Source organism: Dermacentor silvarum, chromosome 3 (genome assembly GCF_013339745.2).
Source record: "Dermacentor silvarum isolate Dsil-2018 chromosome 3, BIME_Dsil_1.4, whole genome shotgun sequence".
Classification (NCBI taxonomy): Eukaryota; Metazoa; Arthropoda; class Arachnida; order Ixodida; family Ixodidae; genus Dermacentor; species Dermacentor silvarum.
Genome location: NC_051156.1, coordinates 69,433,416 through 69,445,344, shown reverse-complemented (window position 1 = coordinate 69,445,344; position 11,929 = coordinate 69,433,416).

Genomic DNA, 11,929 nt, shown 5'->3' with positions numbered 1-11,929 from the left:
ACCGCGCCTCCTGTATTTAAAGATAAACCTAAAAATGCCCTTTTTTAAATAATTTTTTGGAATTCTTCTAAACTTCATGTACGTTTTCTTGAAAACTATACGACGGATTACGCTGAATTTTTCTCAGATTATACTGACATCCCTTGCAAGTAGTCTGAACATAAAAGTTTCAAGAAATCGTTCAGTGAAAATTCTGAAACAAAAAATTATTGGAAAGTCTCTATAACAGTACATGAGAAGTGAGGGCAATATTTTTTTTCTTTTGAGACGATTGCAAGAACGCTATTTTTTAGTTCTGGTTAAAGCCGCTATCATGTAGAATTTAGTGTGCCAAATTTATGGTCATACTGTTTTTGGTTACTGAGAAAAGGTACATTTAATTTTACACCCCAGCCAAATTTGTGGTTCTCAAGTACAAATAAATAAAAAAGGCTGCAGTGAAAAAAAATTAGATTGAGTGAAGGTCAAACGCATTCTTATTCAACACGCAAAATTTCACAATGAAATGTAGGACAGTTGTTGAGATATAAAGCTGAACCCAAGATGACCCATTTAAACGTTTTAACTCCAGAAGGTATACGCATTTTACGGACCCGCCTAAGTACATTCTAATAAGGCCGATTTAAATAAGGTGCACGATACAAATCATCTGGGAAAATGCAGTTCACCCGTGCAGCATAACTTGTCTTTCGACTCGCAGTGAAAATGTACTCCAGGGTGAATCTGACTTTCAAGAAAAGAAATGAGTCAACGAACACCTTGAGAAAGCCCCAAGAAGCCAGCAGGACACCTTTGGCATCTGATGGATCTACTTTATTAGTAAGATAATTAAATAATCCCAGCTGTAACATTTCACGCAAAAACGAATTGTCACAGTCTCGAAAGAAAAACAGGCGAGAAAGAATTTGCCTGACGAAGCGATAGACTAATCCTAGACTACCTCGTTCAAGAGGGACGATCAGATTATCGCGCCGCATCTATTCGCAACTCGACCACCAAATAAATGTTGGAAATACGCGATGCAGTGCCTGAATGCGAAGTCTTGAGCAGTGCAGTACTTGCAGCACATACTTGAGACCGGAATCCAAGAACACGTTGCACACTTCAGCACCACTGAACATTGCAAAATTCCGACCTCGCCATGAATTCACTTTATTTGTATTTTTCCTTCTCCCGACAAGTGACTGTTGCTATTTCTATACTGTGAGAGAGGTACACGTAAATAGCGCAGATTTTTCCCATTGAATGCCTGCATAGTGTGAGGGCATTGCGGCCCATAGTCCAACCCAAAAGCCTCAACTTTTTTTGAAAGTTAACAATAGCACCAGAAGCCGCACGAAATTCTTCTGTAATTGCAAGAGCAGTCTTTACACTCTCTTTATCAGTACAAAGGAAGGCCACGTCGTCTGCATATGCAAGAACCCGTATCTCATTAGACGGCAGTTTAAAACCTCTAAAATTTTGCTCTTTCCGAATGGTCATACAAAGTGGCTCTAAATACAGGCAGAACAGTAGTGATGACAAAGGGCATCCCTGTCTTACTGATGATAAAAAGGCTGATCGGATCGGAGAGAGAGAGAGAGAGAGAATGAACTTTATTGTACGAAGAGTGGTTGGTTTGGTTATTCTCGGGTGGAGCCCTCTTGTAGAGTCCCACTGGCCGCGGCGGCTCGCCGGGCCTGGTCCAGGGTCGCCAGTTGGCTTTCCAGTGCCAGCTCGGAAAGTCGTGCCTCCCAAGACCACATTCTGAGTGTCTTTGATGAGCTCACCAGCCTGGATACTGCCTCGGCTGGGCGTTCCGTACACTGATGTGTAATGTGTGTCAGTGTGGCTGTGTGGTCGTTGCACCAGGGGCATACACTGGTTGTGTATACCTCTGGAAACATTGCGTGCAACCTTGATATGTGCGGGTAAGTGTTGGTTTGAAGGCGGCGCCAGTCCCTGGCTTGTTGGCTGCTTAGCTTGGGATTTGGAGGAGCGTACTTTCGTCTGGTCAGGCGTTGGTCCTCCAAAATCTGCCTGCTCGTGATGGGATCTTCACGGTGGTTTATGAGGGGCCTCGAAGAGTCTTCTGTGGCTCGGCCAGCAAGTCCGCGAGCTACACAGTCGGCCTCCTCGTTGCCTTCGAGGCCTGTGTGCCCTGGGCACCAGACGATCCCATGGTCCTCAGTCAGCGTGGGGCCCAGGATATCGGTGACGCACCTGGGAAGTGTGCCTCTAATATATAGCCTACAGGCGGCCTGTGAATCCGTCAGGATATATTCGGAGTGACCTCTTCGTTCTGCTTCTTTGATTGCGAGGACTATGGCAGCTGCCTGTGCGGTGGCGCTTGATCTGGTGCGTATAGATTCGCAGGCCACCACTTTCTTTTGGTTAGCTACTGCCGTTGCGTATGCCGGTTTTCTGGGGCCTTGTGGTGTTGTGGAGTAAAGGCTAGCGTCGGTGAAGTAAGTATCAGGATCGTTACTTCTCTGGAGCAGTTTTCGTGCTCGTGCTTGCCGGCGCTTTTGGTTGTATAGCGGATGCATGTTCTAGGGGACCGGTTCCACGATGATGCGAGCCCGTAGGTGCATCGGTACGATGACTGTGTCGTCTCCGCAGTATTGTGGGGTGAGCGGGTATCCCAGTCTTTGCAGTAGTTTTCTGCCCTGTTGTGTGGTGTTGAGTCGTTCTCTTTGTGCGATTAGCGTTGCGGCTGCCAGTTCTTTATATGTGTTATTTATGCCTATCGACATGAGCCTGTATGTGCTCGTGCAATTCGGAAGTTGGAGTGCAGCTTTGTATGCGATACTTATGAGCTTGTCGATGTTTTCTATTTCGGTCTTGCGTGTAGCTTGGAAGGGCACAGCGAAGGTGATTTGGGTGAGGACGAAGGCCTGTACGAGGTGTAATGTCTCGCCTTCTGTCATCCCATCTTTGCTTCTTGCTATTCTAGCAATGAGGGTTGTAATACTTTTTACAGTGTGTTTGAGTTTGTCTATTGGCGTCTTTACGCTGTTATTTTCTTGTATGTGTATGCCCAGGATTCGTGCTACCGGGTTCTAGCTGTTGATGCATTGTCCGGCAATCGTCAGGTGAAGTGGGGGTGCACGGTTGGACTGGGTGCGTGGTGGTCTTATCTGCAGGTATTCCGATTTGTTTGGGGCGCAGGTCACACCTGCCACTTTGAATCTTGTCTATAGCGTTTTGCAGGACATCTTGCCGTTCTCCATAGGAGCCCTTTGTTGCCCATAGTGTAATGTCGTCCGCGTAAAAGGCACAGCCCAGGTTCGGTATATCCTCGAGTTGTAGGACTAGCTTCCGGAGCCCGATGTTAACCAGGAATGGTGACAGGATGGAACCCTGTGGCGTGCCTTTCAGTGGAAGTTCGTATGGTGGTGAGTTGGTTCCGGCCATGCCAATCTGTGCCTTGCGATTGCCAAGGAATGTAGAGGTATAATGGAATATGCGTTCACCGCATCCAATGGTGTGAGGCCGTCTAGTATGGCAGAGTGCGCGATGTTGTCGAAGGCTTTTTCGAGGTCAAGGGCAAGGAGTAAGTTGTTGAGGCTACCTGAAGGTGGGTTGAGCACCTCCTCTTTGAGCAATAAGAATATGTCCTGGGCAGACATCCCTCGCCTGAATCCGTACATAGATGTTGGTAGGAGCCCCTGTTCTTCTGTGTATTGTAGAGAACCATTCACTATCAGCCTCGTTGAGCCAATAATGTAACATATTCTGACACCTTTAAGGAGCCGGGATCCGATATTCATATGATCTAGTACACTAAACAGGAACGAGTGATTCACCCTGTCGAACCCCTTAGCCAGATCTAGCTGTACCATTGCTACCTTTCCAGTCCCCTGAGCTACACACTCTAGCAGCGATCTCGCAACATGAATGTTGGCTGAATGAACCGACCTCTGATGCCACATGTTTCGTGATCACCTATCACTGATCTTATCACGACTTGTAAACGGTTAGCTAATATTGTTGCAAAAAATTATAATCCACATTGCATAACGAAATAGGCCAAGATCCGTCCACTTTTTGCTGTTTAGTTTCATCATTGCTTTTGGCTATGAGGACAGTGTGCCCTTCGTACATTGTCAAAGGTAGGTACTCTACTTCCAAGGCCTCACAATACACCTGAAGTAATAATGGTGGCAAGAGGGAACAAAAACACTTATAAAATTCGGTGATAAGGCCATCCGGGCCAGGCGTCTTGCCTTTCGCTAAAGAATCTATACATGCAGTCACCTCATTGATATCAATGCTATCATTTGTATAATCATAATGATCCTGATTTAACTGGGGCAGCAACGATATAAATTTGGTGGCAGACGCACCTGTATCTAATGGCATATGGTTTTTGTTAATGTTCAATAAACGCATAAGATACTAGAATTGGCTCATTAACAACGATTCCATCATACCCTATATCTAGTAGTTGTTTACACAGCGCGTGTCGGCGCTCATCACCTAGGCACCTACTTCAAGGCTCTTCTTCCAGAAAACGCGGCGCTCACGCACGCACTAGTGCACCTTTGTATTTTTCTGGTTACAAAGCTTGTAACTGCGCCTTGGTATTATGAATATCATCAATATATTGACCCGGATATAGACATTCAATCTCATGTAATTCACTCAGAAGTGTACACAATGTTTTGTATTTGGTCTTTTTTTCAGAGGCCAATATTGATGATTCTTCGATCGCTATCATTTTAACTTCCTGTTTGAATAATTCCTGCACAGAAAAGAGAGGCGAGTCCCTACGGCAAGATAGGTGAGCTATAAGCTCAGTAACGCGCTTTAGGAAGCCCTCACGCGAAAGTAATCGGTTAATAAATTTCCACAACTCCCAGCACATACGCTGGCTTTGGTATCGACGGCTACCAATAGATGCTGAGACTAGGCGCCCTGTGTTCTAAAGAACACAGGGCGCACAGTTTAACCATAAATAAGCGATAGACCGTAAAGTGAAACGTAAACTCTATCAAGCCTTGCATGCGAGGTACCTTGAAAATGCGTGTAGCGACATCCCGCCTTTTCATTTTCCCGAGCTGATAATCACACTTCAGGCGTTGGAACGCATCACTAATTGGATCACGTCTAAGCTTCAATGACGTACGATCATGCGCATTAGATTGTTAAAGTCTCCAAAAAGGATCATTGCACTATCAATAGACAAATGATGTTCTAGGGATAAGAAACACTCTCGTTCACGTAGCTTGTTCGGGCCATGAACAGACACAAATATAAAGCTAATACCACTGATATAAATATCACACCATATTAGGCCCCCTTCCCTATCTGTAAAAAAATGCCGCACATCACATTGTAAATGTTTTTAACAAATAACATACAACCAGTGGAAACGCCTATTGCATGGCTTAAACAAACATTATAGTCAGATATGGAGTTAGAGCTACTTATGTGTGTTCATCGGATTCAATATTTATTTCTTGGATAGCAGCAATATCTAATTTCCTGTTGCGTAACAAACGAAGGAGCTGTACATGCCGTCGCTTACTGCGTAAGCCACGGACATTTAAAATACCAAATGGAAGTGAACAACGCCCGCCATTAGTACTTATTACCTATGTTCGTGCAGCGTTTAAACGCTGCTCCAGAGGTGCATCACTCCCTTCTTGATGAGGTGATGCACTGGGGACCTTTTGTTGCACATGAACATAATATGCGTCTGCGGGAGTAGGCATTAGCCGCAGCGGTTTTGTCAACTTTGACACTTCATGAACCCGGGCCTCCTTTCCTGCGGGCGATGGGTTGTCAGCGATCGCTGGACACTCCTTAGCAGCCTCACACCCGATCCAGGTTCCACTGACGGCGGGCGATCCTGAACTGGTGGCAATTCTGCCCGTGACATAGTCTGTTCGTCGTCAGGCAACTTCGTATCATCCGCAGTGGCAGGATTCGGGCTAAGACTATTGTCAGGCCAGGAAGGCTTTGCCTCCTCCTGTCGATGAGCCTCAGCGGGTGTTTCACCGGTTGCATCCACAACCTCACTCACATCCATTAGAAAGAGAGATAAAACTTTATTGTGTCCATAAAGGGGTCTGGGGGCCGATCGGTGAAGGTCTCATCCTCAGCTAGTCTATTTCCACGAAGCTTGTCAGCGTAGCTTCTGATGCATGCAACTGCAATGTGACCGTAGCAGGGGCAGTTACTGCGGCGTGGTGTCCTACATTGTCACCGGATATGCCCGACTCTGTTGCACCGTAGGCAAAGTGGTGTTCGGATAGGAACCAAGACGAGGCACTGGTGCCCGCATATGCTCAATAGGTGAGGTAGATTACTGGCGGATACTCCATCCTTCAATGTAAACGCCATGTCGCGATTAGTCATTTTCTAGGCCTCCATGCCGCTACACCGCCACATTTCTCTCGTGATAGACTACATTGTTCCATATGGTTCCAGCGCTTCGTCAATCCGTCTCTGTCCGAGGTGTGGGGGAAGCCAAAAAAGCTTCATCTTAATTTGCACTCCGATTCTACGACAAGGCACTTGAGGCCCTTCACCAACAGCTCGCCTTTGTCGACAAGTTTCTGTTTCGGGATGTAATTATCGCATGTTACTGACCACAAGTGTTTCATCTGGTATTGTCCAGCGCCGATATCAGTTGTATTTTGCACTGAAAGGAGTGCATCGCGAACGTCGGAGTCCCGATATAGCTGCCCTGCCAAGTCAGCATGCAGGAAAACTGAATTGAGAACGGCATCGCCAGTTGGTACACGAGAGTGAACGACCTTATAATTACCGGAATCAGTAGTTGATGGTGGGTGGAATCCTCGGCCGAGGGCCGATGCTTTGTTTCCAGCAGAGCTCATCGCAGACGTGGCCGTCGAACTGGCTTCCTCTTCTTCAGTGTCGGTTCATGAATCAGCATACGCCGATTTAAAGCGAGGTTCTATATGCAGAAAGAAGTAACCGCGGCCCCCGGAGCGGGCGCGCGCGATCACGCCATACCCCCAGCCCAATCGCAGGCGTCGCCTCCCTCCAGAGAAGGGACAAGGGTGTGATCGCATGTTCGGTCGCCTCAGCGCCCGCCGTGTCCCGCCAGTTCAGACCGGCAGTCAGATTGGGAGGCCGCGTTTGCTTCGTTCTGCCGAAGAGCAGGCTGCGTTGAAGGAAGGGCAGCGGTAGCGGGCCCGTGAATCGCTCACAAAGCTAACAAACTCCTCCCCTAGGGTTAGACAAGCTTCGCGTGCACCCCTGTTCCCGGTAGGGGAGGGGTTTTTAACAGCGAAGCTGTTTAAGCGCTAGCCTTTAACTGAGTAACTAGCTAGCCCCGGCGCGAGCACGATACTCACGTTCGCGCCGGGGAAACGCGTGCGGCGTCGGGAGCAGCTCGGCAGCAGCTCGGAGACACTGCGCGCAACCGGTTTCCGCTAAAGTCCCTATATAAGAAAAGTACCGCCATCCTTTGATAAACGCCGCTTCTCTCTCTCCTGCATCTCCAATTGGACGATGATAGCGCGCGCTTTTCACTTCTTTATATTTTCTTTTTTTCCGCCTCAGAGCCATGTTGAAAGTCCTCTGCGCAGTCGCAGTCGCCGGCGGCGGCGGCGGCGCGCGCCCGGCCTGAAAGCTTCAACGTGGACTTTCTAGGTGCGCCACCGTCGACTTGGCTTTCGCAAGCAAAAAGTAAAGAAAAAAGCAAGCACTTTAGGAAAGGAGTCGGCGGAGGAAAGAGTAGATGGCGGTACTTTTCTTATATAGAGACTTTAGTTTCCGCCGCCGCGCCGACATCTGCGCATGAGCCGTGCTAACGATTGGATCTGCGCAGGCGCTGACCGTGAAGCAACAGCTAAGTAAGCATGTGCGCGGCGGCGCTCGACCAGTAGAAGCCATGGGGACGCCCAAAGATAATTCGTACTCTCGAAGAAGAGGCCGCGCTTCGCGAGAAATTCCGGGAAATGCTGAGAATGACTTGGTAGTGATTAGCCTAGCCCAAAAGCCAGGACTAGCTAGGTGCTCGTCAGCTCCGCTGTCTTTTTAGAATTTCGCCTCCATTGCAAGCTATGCTATTTTTGGGGGTTTGAGTTCGGTCCGGGTTCATGCCCGTTCCAAAAATATCGGTTCAGGTTCGGGTCAAGTTCCGCCTGAAGTTGCGGTTCCGGTTCGGTTCGATATCCTGGTTGCTTCCCACCACTTCTCTCGAGAAAAAGACTTTGACTGCTGTTTGCAGATAAATCGCTGCGCAAAAGGCGAACATGAATGTCTGGAAAGCAAAAGTGAATTTTTCACAACATTCTTGAACAAAGATTGCCATGAGATCCTTACGACCAGGGCTGCTTTGAGATGAGCGAAGAAATGCAAAAATAACTTGCCAACGCGGTTGCAAGGTCCTTCTAAAACAAAACCGGTCTGATATATCACTTCCACGTTCTTTAATTTTCAGGTGCTTCTACAGTTGAAGCTTAAGGATAACAGGTGATGTAAAGTGACCAAGCATGAGATCTAAAGTGCTGTCGTTTCGTAGTTACTGCGATGCAAGCATGTTTTATTGCGATAGGAATTATATGGACACTCCTAGCCCATTCTTGTCGTCGTCTTCGTCGCCGTGAGGTTCCTTGTAAAGTCCAACGGTGACAAATTCGTCGCCGCGAGCAGTAATCTGTAGGTGCGAATGAAAGCGCGCGACGGACGCACGCTTTCACGCAGAACGAACGCACGGCGGAGAGCAAACACGACGTCTCCGGTCGTGCGAAAGGCCGTGGGGGATGGGAGGGAGGGAGGCAGGGAGAGAGGGGGGGCGACGTTTAGCTGCGGCACTAAATGCGTATCTTGCGACCGGGCTCAAGGGGGGGACTGGCGACACAATCTCCCCCCGCGAAAGAAGGAAAGCGGGAAGGCAGCGTGGGAGGGAGGGGGGGCGGCTTCTACTCTGCTGACAGCTGTGTACTTGTGCTTTGCGCCGACAGCCCGCAGGCTGTCGCGCGCACCGTCTCTTGAAAGCGATCTCCACACGGCTCTGAACTTTGTATGCGCTGTGCTTTCGCCGCTCAGTTTCCGTTGAAGCGATAGACCGCACGAACCTTCGCTCGCTGTTTGCTCACCCCATCGTTTTGACAGTGGTTGCCGGCGGTCATCGAGTATGATCTATTCATGTTTGCTTGATCGCGCTGACACCATGCCCGTTAATTCAGTTAGTAAGATAATGTCTCCAAGTTTATGCAGCCTATAAAGCTAATAACATTACTGCGTGTACTCTACTAGTAAATTTGCTATCGCAATTGATGCTTTGCCTTTCGGGCGAAACTACGCCTTTTTAATTCCATTGTATGTTCAACTTTCTTTGCGTTCATAGCTTTGTACACATAAGTTAAAAAATAACCCAGTACACATATGAAATGATAGCTTAGCGTCATCATCATCATCAGCCTATATTTATGTCTACTGCTGAACGGAGCGTCATGAATGGGCTTAGCCTGCCAAGCATAATTTGAACCGAGAGCCTGACAAAAGCAAGCGTCAAGAAGTTGAAATTGTTGCGCTAAGTTTTTTAAAAACGCTTTATTCGGGCTTAGGTGACAGACTACACGACTGAATCTTGCCTTTTACTCAAGCATGCTTAAGTCGCGCTCACAACTTATATTGATCCGTCCATCAATATAACGAGGAGAGGCATTGCGTAGTATGCAGGCGCGCATGGTGTCATCCTTGACGTAAGTGTAAACAAGTGAGCTTCTAAAATTTGAAGCACCTGTTCTCCAGCCTGTCACGCTTAATTACGCACAAGGAACGCAATTACTCTATCACTCGACGATCATCTTGTGTAGTGTCACCCGTCGGCAACGTCAGTTTTTCAAGTCGTTTCTCATGCTTACAAGGCTGTCTTACAATACATGTCTACTAACATAGCAGCAACAACGGCGTAGGCACAGCGTACAGAGAAATATTAATTATTAGGGAGCTACGGTGTACAGCCACATATGAACGGCTCACGACTATATATTTCTAGAATTTTCCTGTCTATCTAACAATGTGCATTTCTGAATTAAAATACTCGCAGGCAGCTAGAACGTTCCCTGTGGACATATGGCGCGCTGTTTTGGCAGCTTGTATCCACAGGCTTCCAGTAAGGAAAGGAAGTTATCGCACGGCGTGGCCTATGGTCATTGTGCCTCCAGCCTCGTAAGAGCAATCATCAGGAGTGGTCTGAAGGCGGGTTTCAGAAAACTGTATACTACTGCGGCGCTGTGCACAATGTCGCGCCGATGGCCTACTCATTTTCTTTATCAATGTACACATGTTGCTTTCATGCATCTATAATAATTAGGAACAGGATTTTGCACTCGTGATTGTTTCTAATATTTCGAGAGAGATGGAATTTCTCAATGTGCTTCGTGCTGCTTTTTTTTCTTGACTTCTTTTGCGCAATAACTTACATGACTATATGGCGGCTACAATTTGAAGTGCACACGGGAGAATCTCCAACGGCAGTTGACTGTGCGGAGAACTACGAAGCCAGCGCACGAAGATATAAGCCTCCGTGCTACAAAAGCATGTGGCTTCTCTTTAGAATATTAGCTATGCCTAATATGCAGTTCATGCGCCTATGCCCTTTCTATACATCTGATTAAGCAGCCGTGAAAGAGCATTTAGGTTTAACTTTCAAAATGTGGCAAGTGGGACAGCTTCTTAGGTTATTTGAAGCCGCTTTCACTGCACTGCCGCTGCCCAGATCTAACAATAGTGCGAACGTTTTGGTCACGTGACTCAGGGAAAGACACGAAAGCGGCAAGCTCTGAACATATATCTTAGCGTAGCAGCGACTTATTTTGCATTCTAGTTGACGCATGACGAAGCGCAGCCGGTTTTGCATGGTATCTGAGTCACAAGATTGGGCCATAGCGAGAATGACGTCACTACTGCGTTAGAGAATTGGTGAGGAAATCTCCTCAGCAGCGTGCCTGGTAGCAGTGGCTGTTCATAAAATAATAATGGCTTCTAATGACTTTTGATATGATTACGTCTGATTTTAGAATATGAGCGACTGATAATGACTCTAGCGTTACGTATAAACAAGGGCTCCAATGTCAATTGAGCATGTTTTTTGAAGATCACCATCTTTAATGGGTGGTTCCATCGACGCAATTAAAATACGCTTGCCATTATACGTTTATATTTCGCCGACGATGCGGTCAATTCTATTAATATATTTTCTTGGTGGGTGTATGGCCTTTTGCTGCTATGCATTGCATAATCAACAGCACAAAAAAATACCGAGACTAAGAAATGAAATGGCCGTGACAGGCGCCGACTGAAACCAAAGTTTATTCAGAAACACACATAAAATGTATACTCGTATTATCCCAGCAATCTCATCAAATATAAACCAAAAATTAAAAAAAATGCTTAGAACTATCAAAACCAAAAATATGAAAAACGTTTTTAAGCCGTGGCGTTGTACAGCGCACTCGGACATCTAACAAAAACTAACACAGTGCAAGATCACCACTGGCATGATTACAGCAACAACAACCCTCTCTAAAACTTTCACTGTCTTGTATTTAGAAATGCCATTTCACTGTCTAAAAGGAGCAGAGAAGATTGAATGACGCTATACGTTATTTGATGCTACATGGCGTACGCTTTTAAGTATCGGACAAACCGCGATGACCAGGATTAGGTTGAACACTTGATGCGCATGTCATAGAGTTTCGTAAAATTTCTAGAGGAAACTGTAGAGTGGCGATCGTGCAGCCGCCATGACAATGATGGATATAGTACATGTATCTGTCTGATCTTCATGCTTGGGGCTTCAGACGAGCTTATGGCTTCGTTTATTACGCTTTATCTTGGCCGAAATTGCACTAAACGTAAAAGGAATTTCTACTTTTCATTAGTGCAGCAGGCAATAAGAATCTGCAAGCACACACAATTGTTGCTAATTGCAGTGGTTCCGCTTATTCGGGCGTCCGTG